The sequence below is a fragment of the Pituophis catenifer genome, unplaced genomic scaffold (genome assembly GCF_029215685.1).
Source record: "Pituophis catenifer annectens isolate HBS135680 unplaced genomic scaffold, rPitCat1.0.hap2 SCAF_4, whole genome shotgun sequence".
Taxonomy (NCBI): Eukaryota; Metazoa; Chordata; class Lepidosauria; order Squamata; family Colubridae; genus Pituophis; species Pituophis catenifer.
In genome coordinates this window covers 59,380,969-59,403,459 of record NW_027256884.1, presented here as the reverse complement: position 1 = coordinate 59,403,459, position 22,491 = coordinate 59,380,969, and positions in this window count along the sequence as shown.

The following is a 22,491-nucleotide window of genomic DNA, read 5'->3' as shown; positions in this document are numbered from 1 at the left end:
ACAATGATTTTATGGCATCAAAGGCTTCAGACTTTTCTGTGAGGGTATACACATGGCCATACCTCGAGAAATCATCGACGGCAGTGAGGAAATACTGCCTTTTTCCTAGGGACAGTGTAAATGGCCCAACCAAATCAACATGTATTAATTGATATGGGTATTGAGTTTTACGCAGTGACACTTTAGGTATTGGGGCGGCCTTCCTCTTTGCCCTCTTACAGATGGCACAGTCCAGAAACACCTCACAATCCTGGAGATGAATCCCCTCAGCGAATTCCCCCATCTTTTTAACCACTGGGAAGCTCGCATGGCCTAACCTCCGATGTAAGAGGTGGGCATATTTAGTATGCAGTGGCTTTCCCACTGACACCCCCTTGGCTCTGGTTGCCTTGGGCGGTGCTGGCACCTTAGGCCCTTCTTTGGGCTTACCAGCCTTAGGTGCCTGCTGAGGCTCGGGTTTCTTGCCCGCATTGGTCTTGGAAGGCCATGGTAATGGTTGAGGTGGTGTGGGCACAACTGCCTCAGTCTTGTGCATCTTTGACAGCCTGGGAGCTGGCTGTGGAGCCTTTCTCTCTCTCTCTGCGTGCAGGCCCCTTCTGGGGTGGCACCCTGTGAGCTGTCTCCTGTGGCTGAGTACTTGGGGGAGAAATATGGCAAACCATTTATAATGGTAACATTCCCAATGACCCTTTTGTCTCGAGTGACATAACCTCCCCCTTTGCGAAACAATACCTCCACCCTGCCATCATCACATAACTTGGTTATGCTTAACAGGTTATTGGCTATAGAGGGAGCATGCAATACACCTTCGACATTGCCCAGCCCTGGTACAGAGACAGTGCCCTCCCCAACAACCAAAGCATTGTTACCATTTGCAACCTTAACAGAGGAGTTAATTCTCCTTAACCTCTTAAAGCCTTGCCTCAAGTTAGCAATGTAGTAGAGCCTTGGTAGTACAAGGGTTTAAGGCACCCTGTTATTAAGCTGCTTAAGACCAGCTGCCTGCAATTACCGCAGGGTTCGAATCTCGCCAAGGCTCAAGGTTGACTCAGCCTTCCATCCTTTCTAAGGTAGGTGAAATGAGGACCCAGTTTGTGGGGGCAATAAGCTGACTTTGTATAAATATACAAAAGGATGAAGGCTATTGCTGAGCACATTGTAAGCCACCCTGAGTCTTCGGAGAAGGGCGGCATATAAATCAAATTAAAAAAAAAAAAAATGTGAATTGAAGCCCCAGAGTCCAGTAACCAGAGGCCAGTAGGGCCATCAGCATTTGTGGCGGGGAAGAAATAGCTAGTATTCACAAAATTGCCCTTAGCACCACCTTTGCCCCGCCAGGCCCCCTTCTCTGCCCCCTGCCCCTTCCTTGATTGGAGCCACGCTTAGGTCCTTGCTGGTAATGGGGGCAGTCCTTCTTCAGATGCTCCTCAGAGCCACAGATGAAACACTTGGGTAAAGCGTTAACTTGCTCTGAACTCTGGTGCTTTCTGTTGATGCGATGAGTTGTGACCCTGGTGTACCCTCCCGCATCTCTACGCCTCCTGTCTTCCTCATTGAGCCTCCCTGTGAGGTAGGACAGAGTCATGGCTTCCTTTCTGGTTCCCTCTACTGAGACAATAAAATTGCCCCAACTTTTGTCCAGGGATGCCAGAATGACAGCGATCATGTTGGCCTTAGTCACAGGGTAGTCCCTGAGCACCAGTTCTGCCCTGAGTGCCTTCAACTTTCCCAGATGCTCAGCCATGCTAGCCCCAAATTTTAGCTTGGTGTTATAGAACTCCGTTGTGAGTCTTGTGGTGGAGCCCAAGCTATCACTATTAAATAGGCTATATAACAACCCCCAAATTTCACCAGCTGTGAGCCCATATGGAATGCTAGGGTACAATCTAGCATCCAGTGAGCTCAGTAGAGTGGTATAGGCTCTCCTGTGGTACCACTCTTCTTGACATCCCCAAGGGAAAGGTGGGGGGTCTAAAACCATTTCTAGGGTCCCCTCTTTTAAGAGACATACCTGAATCTCTTTGTTCCATATATTATAATTTTCCCCTGACAGATGTAATTTCTGAAAATTATTTGGGAGAACAGACACAGCTGGGGCAGAAAATGCTGATATATTTTGCTGTCCAAGGTATCTTTGCTTTGGTTCCATTGAAGTAAATGGGAGAGGGATCCCTCTGCTGGCCAGTGTAGGTATTTTTCTCTGATTATTCTTTTCTTTTTCAGGTGGAGCGAACTGAGCATGTGCGAACTGCTGAGCATGCTCAGATCTCATTCCAGCCCAGGAGCCGATGGGGGCGGACCTCTCCCTCTGTGCTTCAGAGCCAGGCCTGGGCCCAAACCTGTGGGGCTCTGAAGAGTCTTCTGGAAGCCCCCCTGGTACTGGAACACTTACCAGGGGGCGAAGGCTGCAGGATGGGGCCGGAAAAGTAGAGCCCAAAAATGCTGAGGATCGCCTGGAGGGGCCCACCGCTGGCCCTGAAGACTCCGGAGGAGGCATCCATCTTGGGAAGTGGGAGGCTCATCTGGAGGCCCCCTGAAGTTATCCAGGTGAGTCCTCCATTGCCTCGGTGGGGGTGTTGGGAAGGCTGGAGCCCCCAGGGGTTCTTCTGGGGCTCTCTGGAGGCCTGGGTCCTGGCTGGGGGGCTCCAGACTGGACGCCCCCCCTCACTGGTCCCCTGGGGGTATTGAGGGAGGCTGGCTGCCCCCAAGGTTGAGGCCTTGGTCATTGTGGCCTCCAGGGCTGCGACCAGGACTTGGATTGCAGCCCTGATGCCTGCTGCAGCAGGAGCAGCTGGGCAGACTTTGAGGCTTGCCTGTGGGGGGGGGGGCAAGCAGTTTGCATGCTGCTTCGGCTGGCTGCCATCCATTGCTGGGCCTTGTGGCCTAGCTGAGGCCTACCAAGCCTCGCTGGAGTAGGTCACCTGGGGGCCGCCATGTTGGGGAGCCTCCTGGGCGCTAGGGAAGGACTTACCCGGTGTCCAGAGGCCCCCTGCGCTGGTTTCCCACGTGGCTGGGCTCCTGGTGTCCCTCGGGTTGCTAGGAGCATTCGTAGCAGCTCTCTGCATTCCTCACCAGTGACGTGGTCCACGCTGGGGGTGGCCTGGTCCCTGGCCTCCTCCCTGGTGTCCTGGCAGTCCTGGGTGGACTGCTGGTCTTCCATGCCTTCCTCTGTGGCTTGCAGCTGCAAGGAAGCATGCGAAGGGGTCCCTGGCATTGTGCTGGGTCCTCTGGGGGCATAGAGATCATCTGTACCCTCCTCTGGATCGAAGCTCGCATCAGGGACTGGATGCAGGGCTGCCAACCTTGCTTGGAGACTCCTGGTCATATCTGGAGAAGTCCTGCCATCCATCTCTTGGGGGTTTTTGCTGGAACCTCTTGGCATCTTGCTTCTGCTGGCTTGGAAGCGTTGCCTCAAACCATCCTCGGCTACCACTCGGCGATCTCACGAAGAATGATGGTTCGTTGAGGGCGCTTCCAAGAAAAGGTCAGCACGCAAGGATGCAATCAAATTAAGTCTTTATTTAGAAGTAAAAGTGGAGTAAAATAAGGTCCCAGGCATGGAGGCATCCATGCCTGGATTGAGCCCATGGGTCAGTCACATAGGAGACTAGAACAAGAGCAGGGAAAAAAAGGCAAAAGGGTAAAAGCAAAAGGGCAAAAAGGGGGGGAGCAGCCCCTGTGCAGGGGTTCTTATAGGGGCCCCTGGCCCCTCCCTTACAAGGTGTGTGAGGGGGCTGGAGGGCCATTAACTTTCCCCAATGGGGCTGCAGGGGCTGGAGCCCCTTGACCCACCAGTGGGATCAAAGGTGTCTCTTTGCCCCCATCTGGTGGCCTTTGAAGAGACTGCCATGGCTGGCACAAAACACCTAACAGCAGTGTCCTCTCTTATACCCACAAAAGTCTTTTTAGTATTCTTAATACTCTAGTCATATAATCTAACTACATTATAAAAGTCAGTCATATAATCTAATTTACGATTTACATCTTCCTGTTTATCTTTTGTTATCTTTTCCTAATTAGCCACTTGGTCCCCTATTAACAGTACAAAAGGTGTCTGGATTGCTCTGGTAGTTTGAGATATCTTTTGTTATCTTTTCCTAATTAGCCACTTGGTCCCCTATTAACAGTACAAAAGGTGTCTGGATTGCTCTGGTAGTTTGAGATACGTGAGCCAAGAGATATGTGCCAATTCCTGGAGGAAACGGGGTGGCATTTTATGGAAGAAGGAAAAGGATTAATGGAGGATTTAGATTTTAATGGAGGAAGGATGCAATTGATTGCAGGCATATGTTCTTACAGATGCTTAACAATTAAAAGGAAATACATTTACAGCAGCAGAACAAATGTCTATAGAATAACAAGTTTCTATCTATTTATTACTATTCCCTTCACTATAATTTAGAGCTCTGCCCGGGGATTATGGTGAAATGAAGCATAGATCTGTGGATGCAAAGATGCTTTTCCAAAAGGCAACTGGACTTTCTTTTTTTTTTCTTTGAAAATGGTTTGTTTTTCATCTAAGAAGCTTCTTCAGTTCTTGGATGAGAAGCAAAACGTTTTCAAGAAAACAACCAAGAAAGTTCAGTTTGGAAAAGCTTTTGGAAAAGCACTTTTGGGACAACCATGACTTGGATGGTTAAGAATCTCCATAGCAACATATATCTGTGTATTTTGGAGAAGGAAATGTGGGGTGGGGGAGGATTTATACTTTTCAGAAAAGCAAGCTGGTTGTAGTCTCATCGGGCATTCACAAGAATATAGGGTGGTTTTCCACGTTCATCTTCAGAAATAGCATGTGGTGGATTAGATTTACTCGCTAAACAGCCTCGGGGCTTGTTTGGCCTGGGCTTCGCACATTACATGAAATTAGCCTTTATAGTTTCCTAAACCATGGCACACGACTTAAGGGGCTGTACGTGAACTTTTGAAACTGGCTTCTAAATCCCCTTTGAGGGAATCCCGCAGCCCCGGTCTGCCTCTCTCAGAGTGTTGGTTACAAAAGGCGAGGATAGTGCCACTGACCAGTTAAATGGCCCCGAGCCACTAGGGGACAGAAAAGCGTGTTTAAACTGAGAAAGCCTTTCACTAAGACTGGTCTGCAGCCAGGGAAAGGTGGGAGGCACAGGGGCGGCTGAGGACTACAAGCTCCACCTGCCGCTCCGCCGTTCTTCAAACCAGAAAAGCTGCCTCAGGGCAGCTCTGAGAGAAATAGCAGTCCTGAAATAAGGGTCATGCTTGCCTGCCACTGAAGGGCATCTGGTTCAACAGTGCTGTGGCTCTGGTGCCACAATTTCCCGCACCCTTCCCTTGCAGGTCAGGCTGGCTTGGGGAAAGGCACAGTTAGAGCTCTGGTGCTGTGATCTCCCATGCCCTTCCCTCCCTCCCCATGCACATTGGTCTACCTGCCACTGGTATCACCCCTCTGCCAGATCTCCCTCCCCTGCCCACCCGCCAGCCTGTTTACCTTCCGCGGTGGCTGGTCCAGAGTCCAAAAGGCAAGCTGACCAGAGTTTTCAACAGCCCCCAGCTAGCCGCTGCTGCTGAAAAGTGGCTGACAAAGAAGCCTCCAAAAAGGCTTCTTTGCCAGCTACTTTCTCCGCAGGCCACCGAAAAGTACCAGAGGAAAAAGCTGCTGCCATCATCGCCATGTTCTTCGCACATGCACATTCCATCAGACTTGGAAGACAATGGGATGCGCATGTGTGAAGAATATGGCAGCGACAAATATGGTGGCTGGGGTGAGCGACTGGGAACTGGTTCGGGGCATGGCCAGCTGGCCATCGTTATTGCTTTGGCAACCTTGGCCCAATTTTCGCCAACGGTTCATGCGAATCAGTAGCAACCCAGCACTGTTGTAAGTTGAGGAATACCTGTAGACACTTTATCAGAGTGAAAAGGAATAAACATAATCTAAAACAAGCAGAAAGTATGTGGAAGTGGTTCAGCCATTTTAAATTCCAAGGTTTTAAGAAAGGGAACAGGTTCAGCACAATCAGACTTCTAATATTCTGTTATTATGCCACTAACAATAAAAGTAATCTTACCTTCCATATGGAGTTAATATTACCTTCCATGTGGAGTTAATTTAGGCTATATAGTGGGGCTGACAGAAGTCACATAAAGGTTTAATAGTCAAATCCAGAACTTTAAACTGTACATGAAAGCTGACAGCCAGTGAAGGTGGTCATATTGGAGGTCCCTCCAATAATTAGGTTAGTACATCCTGGACTAATTGAAGCTTCTATATGAGCAGATCTGACAGACTGGTGATTGAAGCAGGCTGGCAGGAGAGTAGATTCCATTGAGCAATGTACTTCAGTCTGCACCTATGCTTCAGCTATCCACTGTATACATTTGTTTAATAAAATTAATTGATTTGATTGTGTTTGGGCATAGTTTCTTAGTCAAAAATAAATAAACAGAGCTGTTAAACTTGTCTCAATTATGCACTTGTTCCTGATTCCCAACTAAAACAAATACAGGTGATCCGGTACCTATAGGATTCCCTAACATCACTAAACAATAATTTATCCTTCAAAAGAAAGGCTAAAGGACAGAGTGAAAGTAATCAGATACAAAGGGACCAAGGGAAGATACTCGCATCAGAGCCATGGTGGTAAAGTAATTAGAATGCAGTATTTCAGGATGACTCCACACACTCAGGAATTCAATCCTGATCGACTCAAGGTTTATTTATTTATTATTATTATTTATTAATTCAATTTGTATGCCGCCCCTCTCCGAAGACTCAGGGCGGCTCACAATGCATTTAAAATCATTATAAAAAACATTTTAAAATTAAAAACATTAAAAACATTAAAACTCATTCACACCATTCATGGCCGGATCTCGCCGGATCGCAAGAGTGAGATCAACAACCCCAAGGCCTGCCGGAACAGCCAGGTCTTCACCACTTTTCGGAAGGCCAATAGGGTGGGGATGGTCCAGACCTCAGGAGGTAACTGGTTCCAGAGAGCTGGGGCAGCCACAGAGAAGGCCCTCCCCCGCAGGCCTGCCAGCTGGCATTGTTTAGCTGATGGGACCTGGAGGAGACCAACTCTATGGGATCTTACCGGTCATTGGGAGTTATGTGGTAGAAGGCGGTCTCGAAGATAACCTGGCCCTGAGCCATGTAGGGCTTTAACAGTAATAACCAACACCGGAGACCAATAGGGAGCCAGTGCAGCTCGCAGAGAATTGGTGTAATGTGGGTGTACCTAGGTGCACCCACGACAGCTAGCGCAGCTGCATTCTGGACCAACTGTAGTCTCCAAACACTTTTCAAGGGTAGCCCCATGTAGAGCACGTTGCAATAATCTAACCGTGAGGTGACAAGGACATGAGTGACCATAAGGAGAGCCTCCCGATCCAAGTAGGGTCGCAATCGGTGCACCAGGCGAACCTGTGCAAAGGTCCCCCTAGCCACAGCTGTCAGATGTTGCTTTAATCATAGCTGTGAGTCTAGGAGGACACCCAAATTGTGAACCCATTCTGAGGGAGACAATTTCTCCCCCCCCCTCCAGAACCAAGGATGGACAATCAACATAGTCTTTAGGAGGCAATACCCACAGCCACTCGGTCTTGTCTGGGTTAAGTCTGAGCCTGTTGACTCCCATCCAGACCCTCACAGCCTCCAGGCACTGGTACATCACATCCACCGCATCACTGAATTGATGCGGGTAGAGATATACAGCTGGGTATCATCAGCGTATTGCTGATACCTCACCTCGTATCATTGGATGATCTCACCCAGCAGCTTCATGTAGATGTTAAATAGGAGGGGAGAGGGGACCAAGCCCTGAGGCACCCCGCAAACAAGGGGCCAAGGGGTCGACCTCTGTCCTCCTACCAACACCGACTGTGATCGACCAGAGAGATAGGAGGAGAACCACCGTAACATGGTGCCTCCCACTCCCAGCTCCCTTAGTCATCCCAGAAGGATACCATGGTCAATGGTATCGAAAGCCGCTGAGAGGTCAAGTAGCACCAAGATGGAGGAATGACCCCCCATCTTGGGCTCGCCAGAGATCATCCATCAGCGTGACCAAAGCAGTTTCTGTGCTGTAGCCAGGCCTGAAGCCAGACTGAAAAGGGTCTAGATAATCCGTTTCCTCCAATGACCGCAGGAGCTGAAGTGCCACCACTTTCTCTACAACCTTTCCCACAAAGCGTAGGTTGGAGATTGGACAAAAGTTCTTTAATTCTGCTGGATCCAGGAAGGCCTCTTGAGGAGGGGCCTTACAACCGCCTCCTTTAATGGTTGCGGGAAGGCCCCTTCCCTCAAGGATGCGTTAACTAAAGCCTGGAGCCAGCCTCGTGTCACCTCCCTGCTGACAGTTGATTCTATCACCCTTCCAAGGTTGGTAAAATGAGGACTCAAATTATTGGGGATATATACTGACTCTGTAAACCACTTTGTAAAGCACTATAAAGCAGTATATAAGTCTAAGTGCTATTGCTATTGCTATTACCCCATGGTCTGCCACCATTTATCCTAATTGCCTAAGGAGCCATGACCCTAATCTGCACTTTATTATTTATTTCTTCATTTTTCATTAGGCTTATATACTGATCCAAACTTCAAACAACACTGAGCTATTTACAATTCTGTGATATACCAACAATATTAAAATACTGGAAAAAGGTCAACAACAAAATAATACACATTAAAATAATCCTATACTGAGGAATCATAAATCAATAACCAGGTTTTAATTGCTTTCCAAATTCCCAATAATGTTTCAAATTTGCTGCTTCAAATAAATAAATACATTAAATTCACCTTTCTTAGATACACTTTAAAATTCTAAACAAGATTCCATACATTTCTAACAAACACTGAAAACAATCCTGATCATATATTTCATTTTTTTCCCTTGAAAGTCTAAATGTCATAATTATTTCTTCATACTCTCTGTGAGTCATACATGCCATTTTTAGTGTATGTCACTTGTCATCAGCTTTCAGAATACTGAACCAAGTGATTTAAGATTTTTCTCCACAAACCAAAACGTCTTTGGAAAACTCACTCATTTCAGATGAGTCAAATATGTATCATTTTAAGGTGTAGTTATAAAATATAACAGTCCTTTCTGATATACAAATATGCTGAAGATTCAATTCCAATTAATCCCAACATGTTGCAATCTATATACTGTACATCCAGAAAGCATCAGCTTGAGAATAGCAGCTTCATACATTCTTGCGTATATAAAAAGGAAGCTTCTTCAAGATACTAGGAGTAAGTTTAAAAAGCATTTTGGAATATTTGAAAATATTTAAAATAATGTACAGGTTTAATTAATTGAAGTCTACCAAAATTGTTTCAGAGCTATTAGTCAAAGCCTTTTCCAAAATGTTCTAAAAATAAAAATAAAGTAGCTTTTTTGGCACAGTTGTTAAGCATCATTGCAGTTGTTAAGGGAATTATGTGGTTGTTAAATGAATGTGTCTTGCCCTATTGACTTTGCTTGTCAGAAGTCAGGTGGAAAGGTTACAAAAGATGATCACATGACTCTGGGACAGTATAACTGTCACAAATGCCAGTTGCCAAGTGCCCATAGTTTGATTATCTGACTCTGAAGATGCTGCCAGAGTTGTAAACCGGTAATAATTCACTTTTTTTAATGCCACTGTAACTTCAAATGGTCACTAAATGAATGATTGTAAGTTGAGCTCTACCTGCATTCACATATTTGAATAGCAACCTAATAGATAAGTGTTAATGTATGTTACCTATAGACTGAGGTATCACTTTTCATTTGTATTAAGGAAAATATTTTTCCATTACTAGGAGTGTTTATTTGAAAATTTATTCTATGCTAAAAGGGAAAAAAACAGATTAAGGAAATTACAGACCAATCAGCCTTACATCAATACCTAAGAAGATCCTGGAAAAGATAATCAAACAACAGGTCTGCAAGCACCTAGAAGCAAGCAAAGTTATAAGCAGAAGCCAACATGGTTTTATTAAAAAACAGATCATGCCAAACAAATCTTATTTCATTCTTTAACAAAGTGATTAAATTAGTGGACCAGAGAAATTGATTTGGATTTCTTGGATTTCAGCAAGGCATTTGATAAAGCAGATCACAACTTACTTCTTGGTAAACTAGAAACATGTAGGATAGACAGCATCACCAGCAGATGGATTTGTGACTGGTTGTCAAACCAACATGTACTCAACATGTAGTCCTTAATGGAACTACACGGAGGGAAGTAAGCAGTGGGGTGCCACAAGGTTCTGTTTTAGACCCAGTACTCTTCAATAGCTTTATAAAATGTTAGATATTGGATAAACTGATGCAGGAACCAATCAGGGGTTCCGAAGTCGGAGCGGGAAAAACAAGCGTGCATCAATGGCTGAAGCCGCAGACAGCTCCCTTTAAAAAGAACTGCTGTGGCTCAGTTTGGCATTACTTGTACTGGAGCTAAATAAACCTTTTAAATTGGCTGCACCAGTGGTGAGTTGCTCCTGGTTCGCACCAGTTCGCAAGAACCGGTAGTAAAAAAATTTGGTAGTTCGGAGAACCGGTAATAACATTGGCTGGCCACGCCTCCAAACCGGTCCCCAGCCCGGTCGCCACTTGCTTACTCTGCCCACCTCATCAGAGGCTTTTTTTTTAACTTTTAAAAGCATTTTTTCTACAACCTCTTCGGCTGAAAAAATGCTTTTAAAAGTTTTTAAAAAGCCTCTGATGATTGCACGGCTCAGCTGGGATCTTCAGAGGCTTCTGAAAACATTTTTTCTGCAACCTCTTCAGCCAAAGAGGTTGTAGGAAAAAAAATCCCTTTATTTATTTATTTATTTATTTATTTATTTATTTATTTATTTATTTATTTATTTATTTATTTATTTATTTTATTTTATTTTATTTTATTTTATTTTATTTTATTTTATTTTATTTATATACCACCCTTCTCCCAAAGGGACTCAGGGCAGTGTACAGCCAGCATAAAACCCACAAATATAAAATTTAAAAACAGTTTAACAATATTAAATAGTTTGGCCCATAATTAAAATAAACTTTAAAAGCCTCTGGCAATCCCAGCAGATTTGCCTGATCGTCAGAAGCTTCTAAAAGCATGTTTTCCTGCAACCTCTTCAGCTGAGGAGGTTGTAGGAAAAAAATCCCTTTAAAAGCCTTTGGTGATCCCAGCAGATTTGCCTGATCGTCAGAGGCTTCTAAAAGCATTTTTTTCTGCAACCTCTTAAGGTTGTAGAAATAATGCTTTTAAAAGTTAAAAAAAAAAGTTGGCCACGCCCACCCAGACACATTACCCCCCAAGCCATGCCCACAAAATAAGCCATGTCCACAGAACCGGTAGTTAAAAATTTAGAACCCACCCCTGGGCTGCACGTGTCCTGCGCCTTTGTCCACACCCACGATCCAACATAAACTATTTAGATGAGGGAATAGAAGGGGAACTCATCAAATTTGCAGACAACACCAAGCTGGCAGGAATAGCCAACACCCCAGAAGATAGCCTCAAGATCCAGATGATCTCGACAGATTTGAACACCTGGACCTGTAAGGATCGCCTCTCCTTCCAACTTAAGAAAGTACGAACTCTTGAAACGTAGTTGTTCAAAAGGATTCTTTTATTAAGCAGAAGTGAAAACCATCCAGTTAAAGCACAATCTGAATGCCCTTAGGCAAAGCAGTAGGATTAAAGTGGTAGAGACCCCTCCCTTTAGGTCAGAATGCGGATTTCAGCCAATACACAAGTGTGAAGATGTTTTCTTTACTATTTCCTTTGAGAACCCGAACACACATGCATTCCCACCACTTCCCTTTAAAGTGAGACAACCCACATGGCTATCATATAAATTCCTGCAGGTAAAGGGAATCTCAGGCTTCCTTGGCGCCAGGATATAGGTTGTAAAATATCTGATGACACAGGCCATCCAAGTCCCCCCTTCCTTCACTTGAATGGCAGTATCACTTTTAGGGATCTGACATGCTACCCTCCTTAGAAAACAAAAGGGTCCACCTGTAAAAAAAAACAAAAACAAATATACACAAGATTTCAAGATTTCATGATAGTAGATCAACAAGGTTTGTTAGGGTATTGGGAGTGAAATTTTCTCAGTAAGATTGGAGCCCTAACGTGGTGTTTAGCGACCCATTCATTGTGTGCTGATGGTAAAGTTTCCAAGCAACTAAGTATTGGACTTTCCCTCTGTGGATCCTAGAATCAAGGATTTCCTTGATTTCAAAGTGTTGTTCACCTTCAATCATGATGGGAACAGATGGTGTAGATGCAGGTGGTCTGAGGGATGAGGTTACTTCTCGTTTGAGTAAACTGATATGGAATACTGGGTGGATCTGCCTGAGTGTCTTTGGAACGAGTAGTTCAACTGCTACTGGATTTATGATTCTAGTGATGGGGAAAGGTCCAACAAACTTTGGCCCTAGTTTCTTTGATGGTTGTAATGATTTCAAGAATTTTGTAGATAAGTATACTCTGTCTCCAATATGAAAAGGTTTGGGTTCCATCCTTTTCTTGTCAGCTTGAATCTTAAAAGCTTCTCTAGCTTCCTGTAAGGCTAATCTAACCACTGGCCACGTGTTTCGCAAATTATCCATCCACTCCTTAAGTGAGGGGATGGTGGGTTCTTCTGTGGGTAGTTCAGGCATGGGGCTGAAATCCTGGCCTGTTGCTACTCTAAAAGGGGTAAAACCAGTGCTTGAATGTACAGCATTATTAAACGCAACTTCAGCAAAAGGCAAAAGTTCGGTCCAGTTATCCTGTTGAAAATTAATGAAACATCTTAAATATTGTTCTAGTACCGAGTTCAAAATTTCAGAATTACCATTAGTACACGGATGAAAAGCTGTGCTCAACCCCTGGCCAGTACCAAGTAAGCCCCAAAACGCCCTCCAAAAGTTGGAGGTGAATTGAGCCCCTCTGTCGGATATGATCCTTTGTGGAGCACCATGAAGTCGATAAATGTGTATTAGGAATAATTTGGCTAAACTTTTAGCAGTTGGGATCTTTTGGCAGGGTATAAAATGTGCCTGTTTTGAAAATAGGTCTGTCACAACCCAAATAACAGTATTTCCCTCACTGTTTGGCAATTCCACGATGAAATCCATAGCAATCTCTCTCCAAGGCGCTGCAGGTTCAGCTACCTTCTGCAATAGACCTGGGGATTTCCCCTGGCGTCTTTTTGCTGCTGCACAAATGGGGCAGCTAGCTACATAGCTTTCTATGTCCTTTTTTAGTGATGGCCACCAAAATTGTCTTTTAATCAGGTGTAAATTTTTCACAAACCCAAAATGTCCAGCTAATTTGGAGTCATGGCACCGTACCATTAAGCATAGTCTTTGGCTTGCAGGGACATACAACTTCCCCCCCACCCAAGCCAAGTCTTCTTTCATCAGACAGCTGGATTTGTTGTTCAAAAACCATTCATCAGTGGCCAATGCTTGTTTAAAATTTTGGGTGATGTCATTGTCTGTCACTGTTTCTTGTTTTTTCTGGGATCTGGTGACTACTTTAGCGGCTAGTTGACTGTTTTGTACTATAGGTTTGATTACGTCTGACCTTGCACGAATGTATTGCGGTTTTCTGGATAGCGCATCCGCCAGAAAGTTTCCCCCCCCCCGGGAGGTATTTTAGAGTAAAATCAAACCGTTTAAAGTACTGAGCCCATCGTACTTGTTTTGGGGAGAGTTTCCTTGGGGTCTTTAGGGCTTCTAGATTTTTATGATCAGTCCAGACTTCAAAAGGGGTCTTACTGCCTTCTAGGAAGTGCCGCCAGGTTAACAATGCCCAACGAACTGCATATGCCTCTTTCTCCCAAATAGCCCACCTTTGCTCAGTCTCATTCAACTTTTTGGATGTGTAAGCGCAGGGTTGTAGTTGGTCTTGCTCATTCTTCTTTTTTTTTTTTTTTAATAAAAAAGTTTTTATTTTCTGATCAAACAAGTATACAATATAAACAATCATTCATACTATCATCAGAAAAAAAGAAAAAAAAATCAATTTGGTAAACTCAATCTTCAACCCCTCCTCACCACCCCCCACCCCCGACTTCCCAGAACAAAAACAGGGCATAGATTTCACCAAACATTCGCTAAAATAAACTAGCTAACTGCAAGATTTAATAACTCCCAAGACCCCTTAACTCCCCTTTTACAATTTCATCAACCTCCCTTTATGTAAACACAAAGTAACATGTAATCCAATAACTCTAAGAATTTTAAAACCATTAACAAATCTTAAACATTCAAACCTAAAAACATTTTTCCCCCTCCTACTTTTCTCAAAGTTCAGATATTTTGAAATCTCATAACAAAAAATAAACCTTAGATATTCACTAATTAAATTTCTACATTTTTATAATTAACCATTAGTACATTAACTAGAAAACCAAAAAAGATTAATCAACCATTAATACATCATATTTAAAAATCAATATTCAACTTTATACTTTTTCCCCCTCAGTAGTTATAACACCTAAAACATAATCAATTTAAACCATGAATAAAACAACTACAAAGCCAAAAAAAAAAAATTAATCTTCCATTCTTGGTTTCTTATTTTGAAATCTCATAACAAAAAATAAACCTTAGATATTCACTAATTAAATTTCTACATTTTTTAAGTTTTTAAATTTCCCCCCTTCATTATTCCTCCCTCCAATTTTTAAAATTTAAAAGATAATCAACAACATAATTAACCATTAATACATAAACTAAAAAACCAAAAAGGATTAATCAACCATTAGTACATCATATTTAAAAATCAATATTTAACTTTATACTTTTTCCCCCCTCAGTAGTTATAATACCTACAACATAATCATTTTTAACCATGAGTAGAACAACTACAAAGCCAAAAGAAAAGGTTAATCTTCCATTCTTGCTTTCTTTTTATATTTTTTCCAATCTTTCTGCATCCCTCCTACTTCTATTTTGAGGAGGTTTTTCATTTTAATTTGAGGTTGATATAACTGCAAAAATTGTCCCCTTTTTAAAAAAGTTTCCTCTGATTTAGAGCCCCCAAATCGCCTCTTCATGCTTATATAAATCAGTTCATTCCTTCGTCTGTAAAACCAAAGTTTGTCAAGAGTTTGTGAAGAAAAGTTCAATTGTTTCTTTTCTATTAAATGTATAGATGCCACTGACAAGTCTCCTTCATCTTCTGAAACTTCGAAAGTCTGGTCATTTACTACTTTTTTCCAAACCAAGTCATAATTTTGAAGGATTCTATCAATTTTTCCGAAAAGAGCAGAGAGTAAGCTCGAAAATTCTTGAGAAAATTCTTCCACCCTCTCTGCTGCAATATCTCCTGAGTTGTCATCATGCTCCGTAGTTGTTTTGATTTCCTCAGTCATTTCTGTTGTTATCCCTTTAAGAATTGCTATTTGGTTACTTATAGCTGCAGTATGATTATTCATGGCTTCTTTTATAAATTCTGTAAGTTCTGCATCAAAATCCTTACAACTCTGTAAATCAGACAACTGTTTCGTTTCTGACACCTCCAAATAGCATCCAGCACTTTCAAGATCTCCTTTCTTAGAAGCCATTTTATTTTAAAGAAATTTTCTTTCTTCCCACAACCATAAAATCATAAAGTCAGAGTCATCCTTTTGAGCAGCATTCAGCAATTTCTTTATAAACAATCTTTTCCCAAACAGCTCTTCAAAATCTATTCCAGCAACTTAAAGCCAGTCTCTGAGCACGAGTCTATTAGCAAAAACTTTTTCTAACTTTCCCTTTTAAAATCGCAACAAAGAAACGCCATCTTAACTTCCAGCTCAGAAAATCCAATTAGAAACATTGTATCCCCGGAGTTAAGTGTTATACTTGCAAAAAGCTTGTCCTCCTGCTTCTGTTCCGCCTGCTTTTTTGAAATCATTTAATCTTCTGTTTGACAGCAGAAATTGGACGCAACACCTAGCTCTGTAAAAAAAAACAGAGTCCCCCCGGATCCGGAGCTTCAGTGGGCTGAACGGGGAGCTCTCACCCTCCTAACCCCTGGAATTAATCCAGGGGTTTTCAGGGAGCTCTACCCTCACCCACCTGCTCTCCTCCCCTTCTTTTCCCGAAGGGGAGATTTTCAAGCCGTTTGACAGCTGATTAACGCTGTCAGAACGGCTCAACGGAATCACGGGGGCGGCGGTCTAAAAAGACCGTCAATGGTGCTACGGAGCCAACCCGGAAGACCCCGGTCTTGCTCATTCTTCTGAAGCAGGACCGCTCCTATTGCCACATCGCTGGCATCTGCTTGTATGACAAATGGTTTCTCCGTGTCCGGGTGTTTTAGAATTGGTTCTGCTGAGAACAGCCGTTTAAGTTTTTCAAATGCTGCCTGGCATTCCATAGTCCAGTTCAATGGTTGCTTTGGTTTAGGGTTGTCCTCCCCCTTTGTTTTTAAGAGCTTGGTGATGGGGAGAGCAATCTGAGCGAATGCAGGGATAAACTGGCGGTAAAAGTTAGCAAACCCCAGGAAGCTCTGTAACTGTTTACGTGTGCGTGGAGGGTCCCAATCAAGTACAGCCTGCACTTTTAGAGGATCCATCTCAACCCCCTGGTGTGAAATGCGGTATCCCAAATAGTCAATTTTCTCTTGATAGAATTCACATTTGGAAAGTTTGGCATAAAGTTTGGCAGCACGGAGTTTGTTTAAAACTGCGCCGACTAGTTTTACATGTTCTGCTTTGGTCTCGGTATAGATTAAAATGTCGTCCAAATAGACCAGAACCCCCTTATATAAATGCTGATGCAGCACCTCATTTATTAACTGCATAAACACTGCAGGGGCTCCTTGTAACCCAAAGGGGAGCACCTTGAATTGGTAGCAGCCGAGGGGGGTGTTAAATGCCGTTTTCCACTCATCCCCTTCCTTAATTCTGACACGGTAGTAAGCCTCCGTTAAGTCCAGCTTTGAAAAAATGTTCCCTTTAGCGAGGTGTGCTAACATATCTTTCATAAGGGGGAGAGGATACACGTTCTGCACACTGATAGTATTAATGTTCCGGTAGTCAACGCATAAGCGTTTTGAACCATCTTTTTTCTCTCTAAACAACACTGGGGCTGCAATTTTTGGTCGGGCTGGCTCGATGAAACCCCTTGCTAGGTTTTTCTCAATGAATGTTCTCAGCTCTTCCAACTCCCTCGGTGACATGCTGTACATCTTGGGTTTAGGGAGTTTCGCGCCGGGTAAGATTTCTATTGCACAGTCAGTGGCACGGTGGGGGGGGAGCTCATCTGAGGCTTTTTCGCTAAAAACCTCAGCTAAATCCTTGTATTCTATGGGTATGCCCTCAGTTGGTGTGGCATGACCAGGCATGGCTGTTTCTCGATTCTCTGCCCCCTCAAGTCCTTTATGTGGATACTCAGCAAAAGTCACCTTCCTCTGAAATTTTATGATGCCTTGTTTCCAATTGATTTGTGGGTTCCATCTTTTTAGCCACGCAAGGCCCAGAACCAATGGCCATTCCATGCCAGGTGCCACTATAAAGGTAAGCCTTTCCTTGTGGCTTCCAATGCCTATATGTAGAGGCACGGTGGCCAGAGAAGCTGGCTCCCCTCCTGCTATTGACCCATCTAGTTGGCAGAAAGCAATGGGGGTTTTCAGCTTTCTTATGTTAATCCCTAACTTCCCTACTAAGGTTGGGCTGATCAAACAACGGGTGCACCCCGAATCCACTAGGGTGGGGATACTTATCTCCCTGTCCTGGTTTGGGATAAATAGTCTTAAGGGGAGGGTAAGCGGTTTAATTGGTTTGCTTACCAGTGGCTCATCATCTGGATCGCTTCTGAACGAGTGTGATTCCTCCTGTTCAGATGCCAGGGTTTCTTCCCCAAAGAGGGGAGAGGATGGGACTTCTATGGTCTCCCTGCTCCTCAGGGCAGTCTCCTTCCCACGCCGACCCAGTTTTCCAGGACCCTCCCCCGGTGGGTGGTTCTGGGCGGGTGTTTGCGAACGACACTCTGCAGCTCGGTGCCCTTCTTTTCCACACTTGAAACAGGCTGAAGATCTCGGGGAGAATGCAGTTTGTGGTTTGTGGGGCTCTTGCTTCCATTGGGGTGAGGATTTCTTCCATGCTCACCCCGCTCGATACTGGTTTCTGGCCATATCGATCTCAGCTTCTTCGGCGGTGACATACCATTCATGTAGGTCATTCGGTGCCCCTCGGGCTACGCAGGCATTGTATAGATCATCACTCAGTCCATCCTTGAAACAGCTCACCAAAATATCTTCCGGCCAGTGCACACAACACGCGAGTTCCCGGAATTCTTCAGTATACTCTGCTACTGGCCGTCGCCCCTGCCTCACCACCTTAATGCAGTCACGTGCTTTGCGATCTGCCAGTGGGTCCTCGAACCGACGTCGCAGGGTCATCATGAAATGGTCGATATTCCGCAGTTCTGGTGCGTTGGCATTATGTAGGGTCACCATCCATCTGGCTGCGGCACCCTCTAGGGCTAGGGTCACAACTCACACTCGGGAGCCTTGGGTTTGGAAATCACGCCCATACTCTTGCATGTAGGTGAGCACATGTGCCACAAAGAATCCTAATTGTTGCGGATTCCCATCAAACTTCACCCCAAGAGGGGGAGTTTCTCTTTCCAGCTGAGGAGCCCGGGGTTGGTTGGGAATGGGCACCCGTGTGCGTGCTGCCTGGGGGGGAGGGCTTGCTGGGTCTTCTCCCGTAGCTGGTGCACCATCTGCTCGATAGGCGGCCTCCAGGAGGGGGGTGCCTCCCCTGGCATCATCCATGACTACTGCCCTTTCAGTGCTCTTTCGTTGTTGTCCTGGCTCCCTTCGGATGTTAAGATTTTCCAAAGTCTCCATCACCAATTGGGTTATATGCCTCTTCAGATAGTCCTCCCTCAGGGGTGCTTCGGTCAGCCCCCCCTGGTCAGTAAGGTCTTCTAGTTCCAGTTTCCACCCCGGTTTTCGGTTGCCACGGTTGAGGGTGACTCCTCTGGTTCTCTCATCCCAGCCATCTTTCTTCCCAATGCCAATTGACCAGCGGGGCTTTTCAGGATTCTCCAGGGTTACCTCATCCTCTCCGATGGGTCGCACGAGGCAGGCATCCGACTGGGTGGCGGTTGCTTTCTCTCCCCAGCAATCGGTTTCTCCCAGCTCTCTGCTTTGTTCAGACATGGTTTGCAAGGTCCCCTCAGTAGAGGAAAAATTGCTTCTCTGGGTTGACCGTTTTGCAGATTGTGCTTTCTGTAAGGATCGCCTCTCCTTCCAACTTAAGAAAGTACGAACTCTTGAAATGTAGTTGTTCAAAAGGATTCTTTTATTAAGCAGAAGTGAAAACCATCCAGTTAAAGCACAATCTGAATGCCCTTAGGCAAAGCAGTAGGATTAAAGTGGTAGAGACCCCTCCCTTTAGGTCAGAATGCGGATTTCAGCCAATACACAAGTGTGAAGATGTTTTCTTTACTATTTCCTTTGAGAACCCGAACACACATGCATTCCCACCACTTCCCTTTAAAGTGAGACAACCCACATGGCTATCATATAAATTCCTGCAGGTAAAGGGAATCTCAGGCTTCCTTGGCGCCAGGATATAGGTTGTAAAATATCTGATGACACAGGCCATCCAAGTCCCCCCTTCCTTCACTTGAATGGCAGTATCACTTTTAGGGATCTGACAGGACCTATCTAGAAATAGAAATAGAATAACAGAGTTGGAAGGGACTTTGGAGGTCTTCTAATCCAACCTCCTGCGCAGGCAGGAAACCCTATACCACTTCAGACAAATGGTTAACCAACATTTTCTTAAAAATTTCCAGTGTTGGAGCATTCACAACTTCTGCAGGCAAGTTGTTCCACTTATTAATTGTTTTCACTGTCAGGAAATTTCTCCTTAGTTCTAAGTTGCTTCTCTCCTTGATTAGTTTCCACCCATTGCTTCTTGTTCTACCCTCAGGTGCTTTGAAGAATAGTTTGAGTCCCTCTTCTTTGTAGCAACCCCTGAGATATTGGAACACTGCAATCATGTCTCCTCTAGTCCTTCTTTTCATTAAACTAGACATACCCAGTTCCTGCAACTGTTCTTCATATGTTTTAGCCTCCAGTCCCCTAATCATCTTTGTTGCTCTTCTCTGCACTCTTTCTAGAGTCTCCACATCTTTTTTACATCGTGGCGACCAAAATTGAATGCAATATTCCAAGTGTGGCCTTACCAAGGCATTATAAAGTGGTATTAACACTTCACGTGAACTTGATTCTGTTCCTCTGTTTATGCAGCCCAGAACTGTGTTGGCTTTTTTGGCAGCTGCTGCACACTGCTGGCTCATATCTAAATGGTTGTCTACTAGGACTCCAAGATCCATCTGACAGTTACTACTCTTGAGTATCTAACAAAATGAAATTCAGTGTGGAAAAAAGGAAGGTTAGGCAAGAAAAACCAAAGATACAGGTTCAGATTACATGAAATGTGGCTCAATAGCAGTAACTGTGAGAAGGATCTTTGACTCCTAGTGGACAACCCTTAAATATGAGCTAGCAGTGTGCTGCAGCTGCCAAAAAAACAACAACAATAACCAATGCAATCTTGGGCTGCATTAACAGAAGGACAGAATCAAGATCATGTGAAGTGTTAGTACCGCTTTATAAGGCCTTAGTAAGATCACACTTGAAGCACTGCATCCAATTTTGATCACTGCAAAATAAAAAAGATGACACTCTAGAAAAAGTGCAGAGAAGAGCATCAAAGATGATTAGGGGGCTGGAGACTAAAATATATAAACAACGGTTGCAGAAATTTGGTATATCTAGTCTAATAAAAAAAAAACCCAGTTAGGAGTGACATGATACCAGGATTCCAATATTTGAGAGGCTGTCACAAAGAAGAGGGGTCAACCTATTTTCCAAAGCATGAAAAGGCAATACAGGTTGTCCTTGAGTTATGAATGTAATGGAGCCTACCCATTCCATTCATAACTAGAAGATTCGTGGGAGTGAATCTCATAGTATCTTGAATGTGATCACTCCCTCCTTTTGCCCACACATTCATTAATTGAATTAGTAGCTCTTTAAGTGCACATGAGGTATCTTGGGGTGAGTAAGGCCATGGGGGGGCCTAGTGCTGAAACAGGACACCTGCTTCAGACATTGCAAGGCCTCCCCCAATCCACAGATACCTCATTCTCCCTCCCTTGGGGTCCCCACAATTGCTCTACCCCATCCTGCCATACTGGGTCATTTACCTGATGAAGATCTGTCTCCTTTCCAGCCTGTTTTTTGCCTGCTCCCTCCTTTTTCATCAGCAAAGCTGTCCTCAAGTGGTTGGGCAGTAAGAAGGAGGCCCAGAATGGTGCGTGCGGCCTTCCAGGACTCCTTCCTCACTGCCCAACTGCTTGAGGATGGCTTCGGCAATGAAAAAGGATGCCCAGAGGGTCACATGTGCACCTCTGTCCCTCCTTCCTCACCACCGAAGTGCTTGAGGATTGTGCCCTTTGAAAAAAGCCTTTGCCGGTAGGAACAGAGCTTTGGAGGGAGGTGGCCACTCCTCCCAAGATTTGCTGGTGACCACAAAGGATTTTTGCAAAGGGCTGTTGAAGTCTACAGGGGCACAATCTCCCTGCAGACTTCAGCAAGGAAATGGCAAACGGAGGGAAGGCCTGAAGGACCAAAGCCTTCCCTCCATTTGCAAACATCCAGGCTTCAATTCACAGAGAATAGAGGCCTAAAGTGCAAGATCACACGAGATCAGTAGCATGAGATTTCGCACTACTGATCTCACATGATCTTGTTCTTAGGCCTCTGTTCTCTATGAATGCACCAAAACCCTGAAGCAATGAAGTAGGCAAAGAAACCACGACAGAGAGGAGATCTTCGCAAGGTGGGTCTCCACATTGCCTGTTAAGACCCGGAGCGGGGGTGAATAGGCAGGGCAAATGTTGCAGAGCATCTGTGGTCATTTGTAAGGGCGAACAACTGCAGTGGTGCTGCAACATTCAGAATTTTGGGACTTATTCATAAACATTAGAGGTTGCTTATCGCATAACTTTGAACGTTCGCTAAGGGAATGCTCATAATCAAGGGATTACCTGTACAAGAAGCAAGAAAGTATCATATTTTTTGGAGTATAAGATGCACCTTTTTTCCCAAAAAAAGAGGGTGAAAATCTGGGTGCATCTTATACTCTGAACGTAGCCCTCCCCCCCCCAGCCTCTCAAACAGAGGTTTCAGAGTCTGAAAAAAGCCTCAGAAATAAAGCTTCAGGGGAAAAGCCTCCAAATAGAGCTTCAGGGGAAAAAAGCCTCTGAAAGAAAGCTTCAGAAAAAAGCTTCCAAAACAGAGCTTCAGAAAAAAAGCCTTTGAAAGTTCCAGAGGCTTTTTTTCTGAAGCTCTGTTTCGGAGGATTTCAGAGGCAGGAAAAAAGATTTTTTCTGAAACAGAATTTCAGAAGTTTCAGAGGCTGAAAAAAAGCAAGGCTCAGAGCTTGCAACCAATGAACCTGTTGCTAAAATTCACCTCTGGGAACAGCTGATTGGGAGTATTTCAGGA